The 12,579-nt window shown below is 42.8% G+C and overlaps 1 protein-coding gene and 1 non-coding gene across 2 annotated transcripts in view; one reads left to right on the top strand and one right to left on the bottom strand.

Annotated features, from left to right (window-relative positions):
• The window catches only part of LOC130129512 (partitioning defective 3 homolog), a 465,188-nt gene that overhangs the window by 418,779 nt on the left and 33,830 nt on the right, over positions 1–12,579 (bottom strand). The window lies entirely within an intron of this gene.
• trnaw-cca (transfer RNA tryptophan (anticodon CCA)) lies at positions 7,604–7,675 on the top strand. The gene has a single exon. It is a non-coding gene; the product is annotated as a tRNA-Trp (tRNA).

Genomic DNA, 12,579 nt, shown 5'->3' on the forward strand with positions numbered 1-12,579 from the left:
CTCAGGAATCAGGAACACTTTGTCACGAAATGCCGTTTCCCCCAGCCCACAGCAGTACAAAACAAAGACAAAAACACATCCAAAAACTACAAGAATACACACATCCAAACTAACACATATCCAGACTAAACAAAAAAATGAAAAATCCCTTTCCAAGGGAACGAACGCCAACCAGGATGACTTTTGGAACCACCGGTCTGCATGGCTTAGCAGTTAGCTTAGCCCGCCTCGCTTCCACGTCCTGTCAGATCGCTCCAGGCAGGGGCCGTGGTCCCCGGGCACACCGCACGAAGCAGACCCAGCTCTCCCAGCCGATCTAGTGCCAGCTCTCCCAGCCAGACACCCTTGACACACCTCCCCGCACTCCTCACGACGTCATCAAAAACAACACAGTCAACGCCAGATGAGGCCAGACCGCCCTCGGTGTTATCGGAACTGCCGGTCTGCATGGGCTAGCAGTTAGCTTAACCCGCCCCGCTCTCCCAGCCAATCCAGGGCCAGATTTTAATCATTTAATAATTTAATAATTCTAATTAACTCATTAAATAAACTCCGGAGCGGAAGAACATGATGCATTATTGATAGAAGACATCGATAGAAGACAAGAAGTGAGAGCTATGTTCAAGATCAGAGGAATGGATGAGAAGTTGAGAGAGACAAGATTGAGATGGTTTGGACATGTACAGAGAGGAGGCATAGACTATACAGGAAAGAAGGTATTGGACATGGAAATACCTGGCAAAAGAAAAGGAAGACCAAGGAAAAGATGGAGAGACCAGATAGAGGAGGACATGAGGAGGGTTGGACTGCGGGAGAAGGAAGCGTCAGACAGAAAGCTACGGAGGGCAAAAATCCACTGTGGCAACCCCTGAGAAACAGGGAACAAGCCGAAAGAAGAAGATTGATAGAAGACATCATTCAATGCTTATAACATCAATTTAACAACAATATAATGCTCCTTTTAACACTGATTCCCCATAAACATCACGTTACGGAGATGCCAAACTTCTAGGTCACTTGAATTTGGTGTGATTTGAGAGAAAGATTAGCAACTGCCAAAAGTAGACGACAACACCACTACACATCCACTCAACATCCAGAGAGAGAGAAGGTCGGAGCAGAATTTTTCCAGGTCCAGTAGTTGTGACCCTCAGCATTAAATGGGGGGGGGGGAACCTCATTGACAAGCTACATGTGTATTGAACATGAGCTTCATCCACGAGCAGACTAGTTCAACAGCAGGCTTACAGAGATGAAATATGTTGCTGAGAGATGTGACATCAGCCAGACAGATGAAGGCCAACAGCTTATAAATATAAGAGACAAGCTCAAGACGAAGGGCAATATTAGAGTTTGACGAACATCATTCAGATTTGACTCGAGTAAAATGACAGAACTGTACATACACCGTACAGCCAAAATCAACTTCTGTAAGTATTCTATGTACAAGGACTACTCATTACGTCGGTATTAGTGGAGTGTACATCTTTGACACCGGGATTCAGACGGAATTAGAGTTTTCTGAGTCAACCCTGAACCCTCTGGAGTAAAACCGAGGTCTTAACTGGCACGCACATGCAGACGCAGAGGGCTTGGTTACTGAAAACCACTGAATTTCTCCAAAGAGAGACCCCCCGGGTAGATGCAGCCAGGCATATTAGCCATGCAGCTGACAAAACCATCACAGGGGTCCTACGTTAGGCCTACTTCTAGTGTCCCTCGAGCTGTCTCCACTGAGCTCTAGGATGAAACAGTTGGGGGATTTGATCATCTCTAAAAAGTATAGTCATTATTATTATCATGTATTCACTTTTTGACTCTTGAAAGTCCATGCTCCCATCATATTTCAGTGTTTACAGTTTAATGTTTTTGGTTGAGTTACTGTCTTTTAATTCAGAATTTGCACATGGAGTGATGCCATAGAAAAACAAATTTCTTTCTTTTGCTTTTACATTAGCACTGGTTTTGCTCTTAGATGCTTGTTTAGAGAGAAGATGCACTTATGACCTCTAACGATGAATAGTTCTCCTGATTTCCTACGTTAAATGCACTTATTGTAAGTCGCTTTGGATAAAAGCATCGGCTAAATGACTGTAATGTAATGTAATGTAATGTAAGAACCATTTCTGGTTCCATGAACAACCTTTTATAATACGTAAGATATTTCTTATTCTAATTCTTAGTTAATGGATGATGAGTGATGATATAAATAGGGAAAATAACTAAAACCTTCCACCGTATCTATTGTTCAATTGTAACTGAGGCTAGAGAAGGGCAGATAAACAAAACCACAATGCAGGTCTCTAAAAAAAAGTGCAAAAGGAACCTTGTTCCTAGTTTTCTTTTGGAACCAGAAATGGTTCTTCTAAGGCATCACTCTGAATAGCCGTTTGCATGCACCGTGATTGGTAGTAGAGGGTCCACGTACCGCAGGTATTACTGAAAAAAACATAGAATATATGAGATGATATATTTGCTTGTTACTCAGAATACATATGTTCTCCCTGTTTGCAGTAAATGGCTGCAAATGGGTTAAAAGAGATCAATACATGTTTAATAACTGTAAAAAAAAATCATGTATGTATTAAATCTTTTTTTTAATCCTAGAATAACTACAATGATTTCAACATAATCTAGTAAAATTCATGGATTTTTTTTCACTTTGTTTGGACAAAACTGAGATTTAAGAGTAAATATCCCAAGTTTCGATATAGTGTTGCAACCAGCACGTGTCAAGTTGCATTTTTATATAGCGCCTTTCTAGCTGCAAACAGCCAATCAAAGCGCTTTCAATTACTTCACCATCTCCTCCGGAGACTTTTTTGGGGTAACCTGTACTTACAACATCCCATTAAAATTGTTCTCAATTTGTCTGTTTTCACTTAGCAATCCCACATGTTTCACTAATGCTCGATGGCTTCTATCCCGTACGTTCACATTGTTTCTGCCCGTGATACTGCAATACTCACATACACGGTGTAATACTGCAATACTCACATACACGGTGTAATACTGCAATACTCACATACACGGTGTAATACTGCAACACTCACATACACGGTGTAATACTGCAACACTCACATACACGGTGTAATACTGCAACACTCACATACACGGTGTAATACTGCAATACTCACATACACGGTGTAATACTGCAACACTCACATACACGGTGTAATACGATATTTTGTGTACTTACACTCGACGAAAACACCTGTAAAACAACAAAACGTGCCTCAGCCAGGCTCTGGCAGGACGCTAGCTTACTTGCTAACGTTAGCCAAGCTAACTGCTCACACGCAGGTGCCATCTCGACCGCGTCCGTCGTGTTTCAAATCTTCCTCCGTGATAAACTTGCAAATCTCGGTGGGACCTCCAATTATTACACTTGTATCACGCCTGACACATTTTTTTTGTGTATCAGAAACAGTTCGTTTATTTATCACAAAGAAAGCATTTTACACCGTGAGCACCTGCTGCACTCCGTCCGCACTCTGAATCAGCTAACTAGCAGACGAGGGTAGACCACACGTGTATTCTTATTGAACTATACCGCCCAGACTAAGAAGCTAGGTGTTTAGCATCTTTCACTCACTTACATGAAAAGGTTAGCATTAGCTTTGCTATACTACACTTTTGAGCTACTTATCCACTCCGTGCTTAATACAGATTCGATTCGGGCGGTGTACCCGTCTGCAAGTTAGCTTAACACAGTAGCTTTCAAACCATGTCAGGCTAATTTGAATTCTCAATCTAGCTAAAGGCAAAGAAAAGTGCAGAGCATTGTTTTCCCATGGGGGGGGGGGGGGCGACAGTAAGTGTTGTGAAGTCAACTTGGCCGGATAGCTGCGTCAATCATCTTTCTCCTAAATATGACTGGGCCGATATTAATGACGTCATTAATGTCCTTGCTTAGCCATGCCTAACTGCAAACCAGTAACAAGGGAAGGGAATTCATCTTCTAACCCCCCCCCTCAATATTCACTTGATATTTCGTTCCATAAATGTATAGTGCTGCTTAAATAAAGGCAATAATTACCACCGAAGCAAATGCCATACAGTGGCTACTGCAGACTATGCTCCGGCTCCAGAGAAAGAACAGCCTGCTAACAAAAAGTACATTGTTATAAAGCCAATTATATCAGTCTGTGGTAAAAGACTGAGTGGGAGAGAGAGGTTTGAGTTGATACAGTTCAACGTGTCACTGGTATAACTGCTGACTAAACCAACAGCCGGATGTGGGGTCAGCTCTTAATCCAACATTGCTTCTACTAAGGAATGATCCTGAATGTAAACTTTCTGATATCACTTTTATTCTGCGTGACTTTCTTTTATTTCCTATACCCATACAATTTTTGTAATGCGGAGATCTTTGACTTTTTCACACTGAGCCGAAAGTGGGCTCTTGACTTTGCATATCGGTCATAAAGGCCCATCTTCAGCACACTGACCATCTCAAGCATTTATGTGCAAGACATTGAATCACTACTAATACTGGTGGTGCTGTTATCCAGCACTCCCAGATTATGATTTCATTTTTTTAATGTCCTCAGTTTATCTTTTCAAAGATATTTTTCTGAGCACAGACTACAGCTGGGCAATATATCGATATTATATTGACATTGTGATATGAGACTAGATATCATCTGGGATTTTGGATATCCTAATATTGTGATATGGTATATGTGTTGTCTTCTGGTTTTAAAGGTTGCATTACAGTAATGAGATGTAATTTTCTGAACCTATTAGACTGTTCTAGCTGTTATGTTATTTGCCTTTTACCCACTTACTTATTATATAGGCTTTACCGATGATCCATCCATCCATTATCCAAACCGCTTATCCTGCTCTCAGGGTCACGGGGATGCTGGAGCCTAACCCAGCAGTCGCTAGGCGGCAGGCAGGGAGACTGTACTGATTATTTATCAAAAATCTGATTATGTAAAGTCATCCCCACAATAACGTCACAATATCGATATCGAGGTACCTGGTCCAAAAATATCAGGGTATTTGGTTTTGTCCATATCACCAAGCCCTAGCACAGACCATGAACTGGGCCGTGTAAGTCTACGTTGCACAAGAAAGTGGAGTAGTGTGTTGCACAGAGAGGGGAAATACTAAGCACCTGAGCATATTATTACCAAAAACCCCATGGTGAAGCAGCCCTGTCATAACATAGACCACAGACCACCCACACAATGACGACACATAGTGATGTACTGTACAGAAAGACCCTGGCTATCACATCACTGCTGTCAGATGGAAGCCTCGCATATAAAAAAATAAATTCGGTGAAACTTTTTGTCCTTTGAAATGAAAAGTATCTTCATTTTCAGACAAGCATGTCCCTATTTCTTGGATAAAAATGAATCATGAACCCCTTACCAGGTAGTTACAAGGATTCGAGAGGGACAATAGAGCAAAACATAGCCAGGGAAGTCACTTGAAGCTTCCCCTTGCCCACTGCAACGCTGCAAATATGGATGTTAATGAAGCTGATAATGAAGCGGGATTGTACCACACTGAGTGGTATCAATGCAGCATGCAAATTAAGCCAGAAATTGCTCATAAGAGTAACGAGGAAAATTTGTACCGGCGATCTCATCACATCTACACACAGCAGCAAATACAGCTGAACATTAAATGCCAACACAAGGCATCTAGCACCACAGGAGGCCTTGCATCCGCACAGTGGGCCAAGATGTGTACCATTTAGTTGTGGCTGAAATCTTGCTACGGCCCTTTGCCATAAGCCAGTCCTTCCTTTCCCACTTGCACTGAAAAAACGTAATGTTTAAACATGCTTTTTAAAGAAAAGCTGAGGAGGCTTTTTTAGGGTGCTTTCTTCTGCACTTTGTATGCCGGGTCAAAACAGAAGATTAAAGCAAACTTGCAAAAATTCCTGTTTCCTTGAGTTGAACGAAATCCAACCAAATGGATTGTCAACTAGGAGACTTTAGGCCAAGGGAAGGTTTTTGAGGGGTGAGCGTTTAAAGACATAATGTTGAACCAATTTCTCTTATCAAACTCGATGGACAATGACAAACGTTTTGAAAAATTATTTAGGGGGTGGATACAGATCCCTTTGATATTATGAGTTTGGATTTGGTGCACAGCTGGTAACCCAAGCAACAAAATAAAATCCAGAAAGACAAAGAAATAAATGCAAGGCGGTGTGAAAATGTCCTACTTTTTTTTTTTTGAGTATATTGTTAAATAGAGCTGCATTCAAGCATGGATAATTGGCTTAATGGACGAGAAATCTTGTTTTTCATTTCAGCATTTCTTTAACATGTCTGTGTAGATCATCATCAGTCATGCAGGAATAGCTATACAATGCCAATATGTGAAGTAAGAGCAAACAAACTGGGATTTCACTGCAGATCTGAAAAAAAAAGGCACCTTCTGAATGGACATTCTCACCTACGTCCTCAGTCATCAACGCTTTTCCATGAAACAGAAGCCAGATTTTCCCACAACATCAGAAATGAATAAGCCAAATGGATAAGTAGAAAATCTAGTGACAGTCCAATGTCCAGTCCAGCAGCCTCAACCAGTACTAGTGTGGGAAGATGATGGTGCGAATTCACGTTTGCGGCGGCCTCACCCAGTACCGTCCATGCAGTGTCTGTGTCTGAGTTTGTCTTTTGTTTGATGGCTGGGAGAGCTGGCGCTGGATCAGCTGGGAGAGCTTGGTCTGCTGTATCCTGTGGGCCATGGGACCACGGCCCTGCCCGGAGCTGTGCCCGAAGAAGAAACACTGAGGGCGGTCTGACAGGACCTGGAAGCAGGGCAGGCTACGCTAACTGCTAGCCCATGCAGACTGGCAGTTCCAACAGTCATCCTGGCTGGTGTTCATTCTCTGGACAGTGATTTTTTTAATTTATTTTTTTAGTTTGGATACGTTAGTTTGTATATAGGTGTTCTTGTAGTTTTTGGATGTGTGTTTTTGTCTTTGTGTTGCACTACTGTGGGCAACGATGTTGCGTTTCATTTCGTGTGTGCAAGTGCATGAAATGAAATGACAAATAATGTGTTCGTGATATATACTCTCACTTTGTTGGGACATTTTTTAAGAGTAGAATAAAAAGACTGTCCTGCTGTTTCTTTTTGTCTTAGTGGCCTGTTGAGTCATTCCAGGGCTTCATTGATAGAAGGAGTGACACACCGCCACCTCCGCTGGTGTCACCGCTCTAGTTCTGCCGGGCGCCAGGCATCTGCTTATCTGATTGTGAAAAGGGAGGTGGCGGAGGAGGAGCGTGCACGCGCGCACACACACACAACACAACGCACACATACAACACAACACAATTCCAGACAATAGCTCTCTTCACCTCATTATCTGACTCTTTGTATTGGAGCGGGTAGCTTGTTCCTGTGCAAGACCACACAAAGACACCCTCAAGGTAGCAGTGTGAGTGAGGAAGGGGAGAGGAGGGTGTGAATGAGAGCGAGTGTCAAAGACTGTGTGTGAGAGAAAGCAACGGAGAGAAACCATATGCCTGCATGTGTTTTCTGAGCGCCACACTCACTGGCAAGTGCTGCCATTCCCAGGGGCACACATGGGAGGGTGGACAAGCATCTCAAATAACTTATGCAGCCAGACCTCGTGGCGCAACGGTAGCGCGTCTGACTCCAGATCAGAAGGTTGCGTGTTCAAATCACGTCGGGGTCAAAACTTTATGGAGTCGCACAAAATGTACCTCTGTAATCTCTTTGGGTGGGACAGCGAGGCTACGGCCATGCTAGAAATCTGCAGGGCCAAATTCCTTTGTGTTCCCTTGCCATATAGGCAGGACCAGATGTCTACGCCAACACAAACGAAACATACTTACACCGTCGACTCATGCTGCGTATTTCTTTTGCGTAGCAATTTATGTCTTGGCAGAGCACAGCAGTATAAAATTGGATGATTATACACTGCTAAAATGTTAGCTCCCTTTCTTCAGTCTACCTAGGGGCTGCTCCATCACAGGTCAACACAGTCAAAGCAGTTTTGTCACTGGTCAACAGCGCAAACTTGCATGTCAACGCGCACCAAATCTGAAGTCAACGCGAGGGAGTAAGTTCGCTGCACCCATATGCGAATTTGCTTACCATGACAAATCCATTGATAATTGAATTCACCACATTTTGCACTCACAAGTGCTGTTGTGACGTGTGCTCACTGGGAGACAAGTGTGCAGACTTTAGCCTTGCAGACAAATTGTCGAAGGGGCCAGGAAGACAAGGAACCGTTGTGCTTCTTAGCAAAGGTAACACAAACACAGACAAGCTTATCATTACTCTTGGCATCAGTTAACCTCCAAGAATGTGGAGAAGTAAAGATATCCCTTAATAGAAAGCCCTGCAGACTACTACACCTATGAAGGATGCATTTTTTGCAACTTGACAAACCGCAGGTTCACAGGACAGAAACAGGCCGGATGAGATGTGATCATGCCCATTATCACCTGAAGATGCTATCAGCAAGGTTGCTTTGTAAACTGAGCAAATGTGATAAGACTGCACCGAGGGGTCTGAGAGAGAGAGAAACAATATGAAGCTGATGAATGAAGAGCTGTTCCTGCGCTCTACTGCTGTAATGTAATCATTGTTTTTAGGAGTGTGGTAAACACATCTTTTGACTTAAAGGATAGGTTCACTTTTTTTTTAATCCACCTTATTATGTACTGACGAAACTTACTTTTCTGAATCTTCTCATTGCCGTGCTGTGCAAAGGAGCAATCTTCTCAAATCTGCCCGAAACCCCAATTTAAGGCTGACAAATGTTTACTGAGACGATTACATTGTCCAGACGTCAGGCTTTCACTGTCTGAGAGCAGAGCTTAGACGCAGCCATTAGACTGTGAACTTTGACCTCCGAGACTACACCTTTGCCATCGGCTATGAAACACAGATTCAACCAGCGATGCCACCTTCAAACCTCCTCTGTTTAGGACTTATTGCATTCTAGAAGTATAAAAGCAGTGACTAATATTGTGTGTGTGTGTGTGTGTGTGTGTGTGTGTGTGTGTGTGTGTGTGTGTGTGTGTGTGTGTGTGTGCACATGTGCATACCTGATTATGTGATTATTGTCTTCTGGCCATATTTGTAATAAGCACATGAGAACACATTTGCATATGCACAGACACAGGCACACACAAACATATACACACGAAGCAGCCAGTAACAAACAACCAAGATTTCCTACAACGTAAGCTCTACATGTGCATGTGTGTATGCTTAATTTCCAAAAAGTTAGTCCCAAACAAGTGTTGGTGAAGATGCGTCTACTCACTTTTTAACCGATAATAACAAGAGTTTCTTCCCTGTTGCAGTCAGAATAATCAATAGGTCCACTGTCCCCCCCGACTAATTAACAGGCCCCCCCCAATTAATCAACAGGCCCCCTGTGCCCCAGCGCCCCATTGACAGACTTACTTTTTGCTGATCTGTTTGTGTATTTATATATCTTTTTCACATACTCATTTTATTTTATTTATATTTTATTCAGAAGACAGTATTTTAAACATTACTTTTTTTTTAATTTCAATTTTATTAAACAAAAATTTAACTTTTTTTTATCATGTTAACAGTATTTTTTATTCTAATGGGAGCAGCCAAAAGTAGTAGTAGTAGTAGTAGATTCAGAGGACAATATTTTTCTTGCACTCGAAACTGTGCCGTAGCAACACCGCCAAGCTAAATTCCTGTTGTACGTAATGCACATGGCAACAAAAGAACTTCTGATCCTGATTCTGAAAAGCACTATAACTTTTAGGCTGGGTAAACTGTTCCTACCATTCCCACCATGAACAAATAACAACCAAACCATACAGCAAGACGTGGCAGCTAGACAGGAGCTGGTAGGTGAGAGAGAGAGTGTGTGTGTGTGTGTGTGTGTGGGGGGGGATTGGTAAACTTAATTTATCCCTGTCAAAACTCTCACGGGGAGCTAGAACTTCAACAGCAATCTAAAACTTCCCAGAAGGCACTGTGAATGTGGATGAATGATGATTGTTTACAAAAGCTCATCTGAACTGGTGACTTCGTCCTACGAAGGTAGAAGTGATGAATCGATCTTTAATTGTTGCATCATACATCAGAGCACTGAGGAAACTTTCTCTATGAAAAAGGGTTTATTATTATTATTATTATTATTATTATTTCAACTCCTAAGCTCGGAGACAAAGTCACCTTCAGGGTCCCTGCATTATTTATGCCTCTGCTTGCGTGGGGCAACAGCAGCCTGCAAGTACAACACTAAGGAAACGTGACACCCCACTGCACTCAGCACACATTAGTGCAGGCAAAGGAAAGTGGACAAACAAAGCTGAAGAAAAAGCACAAACACCCACAGACTACGCGTGTGCTTTCCTGCACATTAGCCCACGCCACCTTCTGCAGAAGGATGGGTTGAGAGGACTTGACTGGTAAAAGAAGAAAAGAAAAAAGTATTGCACTAAGTCAGACAGCAAATGCTTGGGAGAGACAGAACTTTGAATTTTGTTGGATTTTTTTTTAATCTTTTTTAATGAGCATGTCACAAGAAAGGGAGAACACATTCCCACACACAAGTGACCACATAGTCTGTCCAAGTCTTTTCTCACAGAGCACTCCGCAGCAGCCAAACTCCAAAAAAAAAAGGCATAAAGGTAACAAATTTAACTTTTTAAAGAAAAACACATGTACGTCACCCCTAAGAGAGAGAAACAGAGGAAAGAGGAGGAAGAGAAAAAGAGAGAGGCAGCCATTCCCAACGCGTTTGCTAAGCTGGCAGACTTGCATGCGAGCTGCATAACATGCAGCAAGTCTGGATTCAGGTTTACAAAGTCACACAAACTTGTCCTCTGCCAAGTGACTTCATGTCACCAGAGAGGAGAGCTGAGAGAAAGACAGAGACAGAGGGGAGGGGGGGGTATAGGTCAACAGTTACATGTCCGTAATGTGTGTTTCTGTAACCTAGCAGCTCCACATAGAGACGGAGATGAAGCTGGATCAATCTGTCATTTTAGGCCAGCCTGCAGCACAGAAACAAACCCAAATCCTATAGCCTCCTCTCCATATGGAGTCCATCCAAACACTGGCCACACACACGCACGCACGCACACACACGCACGCACGCACGCACACGGAGGAGCGGTGTGCCCGAAGAGAGTACAGTCGACCCAGGGATCATCTGGCCATAGCAGCAGAGGGAGAGAGCCATAAAAAAATGAAGCCAGCACAATATTTCAAAGACACTGAAGTCACGACTGTACATGCAGTAGCTCACTAGTATTAGAGCGCACAAACATAGCACACACTCACTGAGCAATCACACGGAGCACAGGCTACACACATGTACACATGAACGACATATACTGTACACGTTTAATTTGTCTAAGCCTCCTGCTTTTGCGGTAAACTGTGTGTTTGGATAAACTCGAAACACGTTTTGCAGGCATCTCCCCTGGTGTGTGAGCTATTTGAGTCAGGGATTTGTAGTCCTTAAGTCTTGTCCTCCAGAACTACAACTGCACACATCATCCTTCCTTCCTGATAGATACAACATGGAAGGCTGAGCATCTGGTCCGGATAAAAGTGAGCCTCGGTGTGTGTGTGTGTGTGTGTGTGTGTGTGTGTGTGTGTGTGTGTGTGTGTGTGTGTGTGTGTGTGTGTGTGTGTTTGTCTTTCCAGGGGTCTACGGCTTCTTAGCTCAGCAAGGCTGGGAAATACTGCCACGATGAGAATCTCACTGACGAATTAACATCAGGTTCTCATTGAGCGGCTGCATAATGGTCCATTATTAAATCAGCTAAAGCATTAACCCTCAGACAGATGTGCAAATGATTAAGGACCAAAAACAAAGACTCATACGAGCCCATTGTGGCAATCGCAAGGCAGGTCCGAGAGGTCTAAAATGTGTTGTTGGTTCAAGTTTAAATTCCAAACATTAAAGACTGCTGTATGAAATAGTGGACTTTGGTGCTGCAGTAGCGTTGAGACTTTTTGAAGAATTATTAATAAGTATGAACTATTTTCAAAAGTTTTTGACGTAAATATACATGTCATGCGTGTGTGTGTGTGTTTGTGTGTGTGTGTGAGAGAGAGCGAGAGAGAGACAGAGAGCGAGCGAGCTTAATTGATATCACAATTGTAACCATTATTCAGTGAGATGGGGATGGCCAAATTCATCGGGCATGTGGCTGTTTACTTTTACTAGGCTATTTTACAGTTCAGCAATTCATGACCGTTTCCACTGGCGATACATTTAATGGTTGGCTGCATAAACTTTCTGTTTATACGTCAAGCGATGAGCAACCTGTCTCTGTTGTGATGGCCGTTGCCCCCTCACCATCATCTACGGCTTCTCAACTGCAATGGGCAGGTAGTTCACTGATGGTCACTATTACATACAGCAAGTAATCACCCCTGCAAGCTGACCCAGTGAGTAGCTCAGCAATGTGATGGACCTTTGCAGAAATTATTGGACATTTCCGGGGTAATAACTATTAACATGCACTTTTGTTTTCATTTCCAAATATGTGATTTAGATAATTGGGTTGTATTGGCCTTGTTGAAACATGTTTGATGCTTGTGTTTGGTTGCCACGCT

This window comes from Lampris incognitus, chromosome 19 (assembly GCF_029633865.1).
Source record: "Lampris incognitus isolate fLamInc1 chromosome 19, fLamInc1.hap2, whole genome shotgun sequence".
In the NCBI taxonomy this organism is placed as follows: Eukaryota; Metazoa; Chordata; class Actinopteri; order Lampriformes; family Lampridae; genus Lampris; species Lampris incognitus.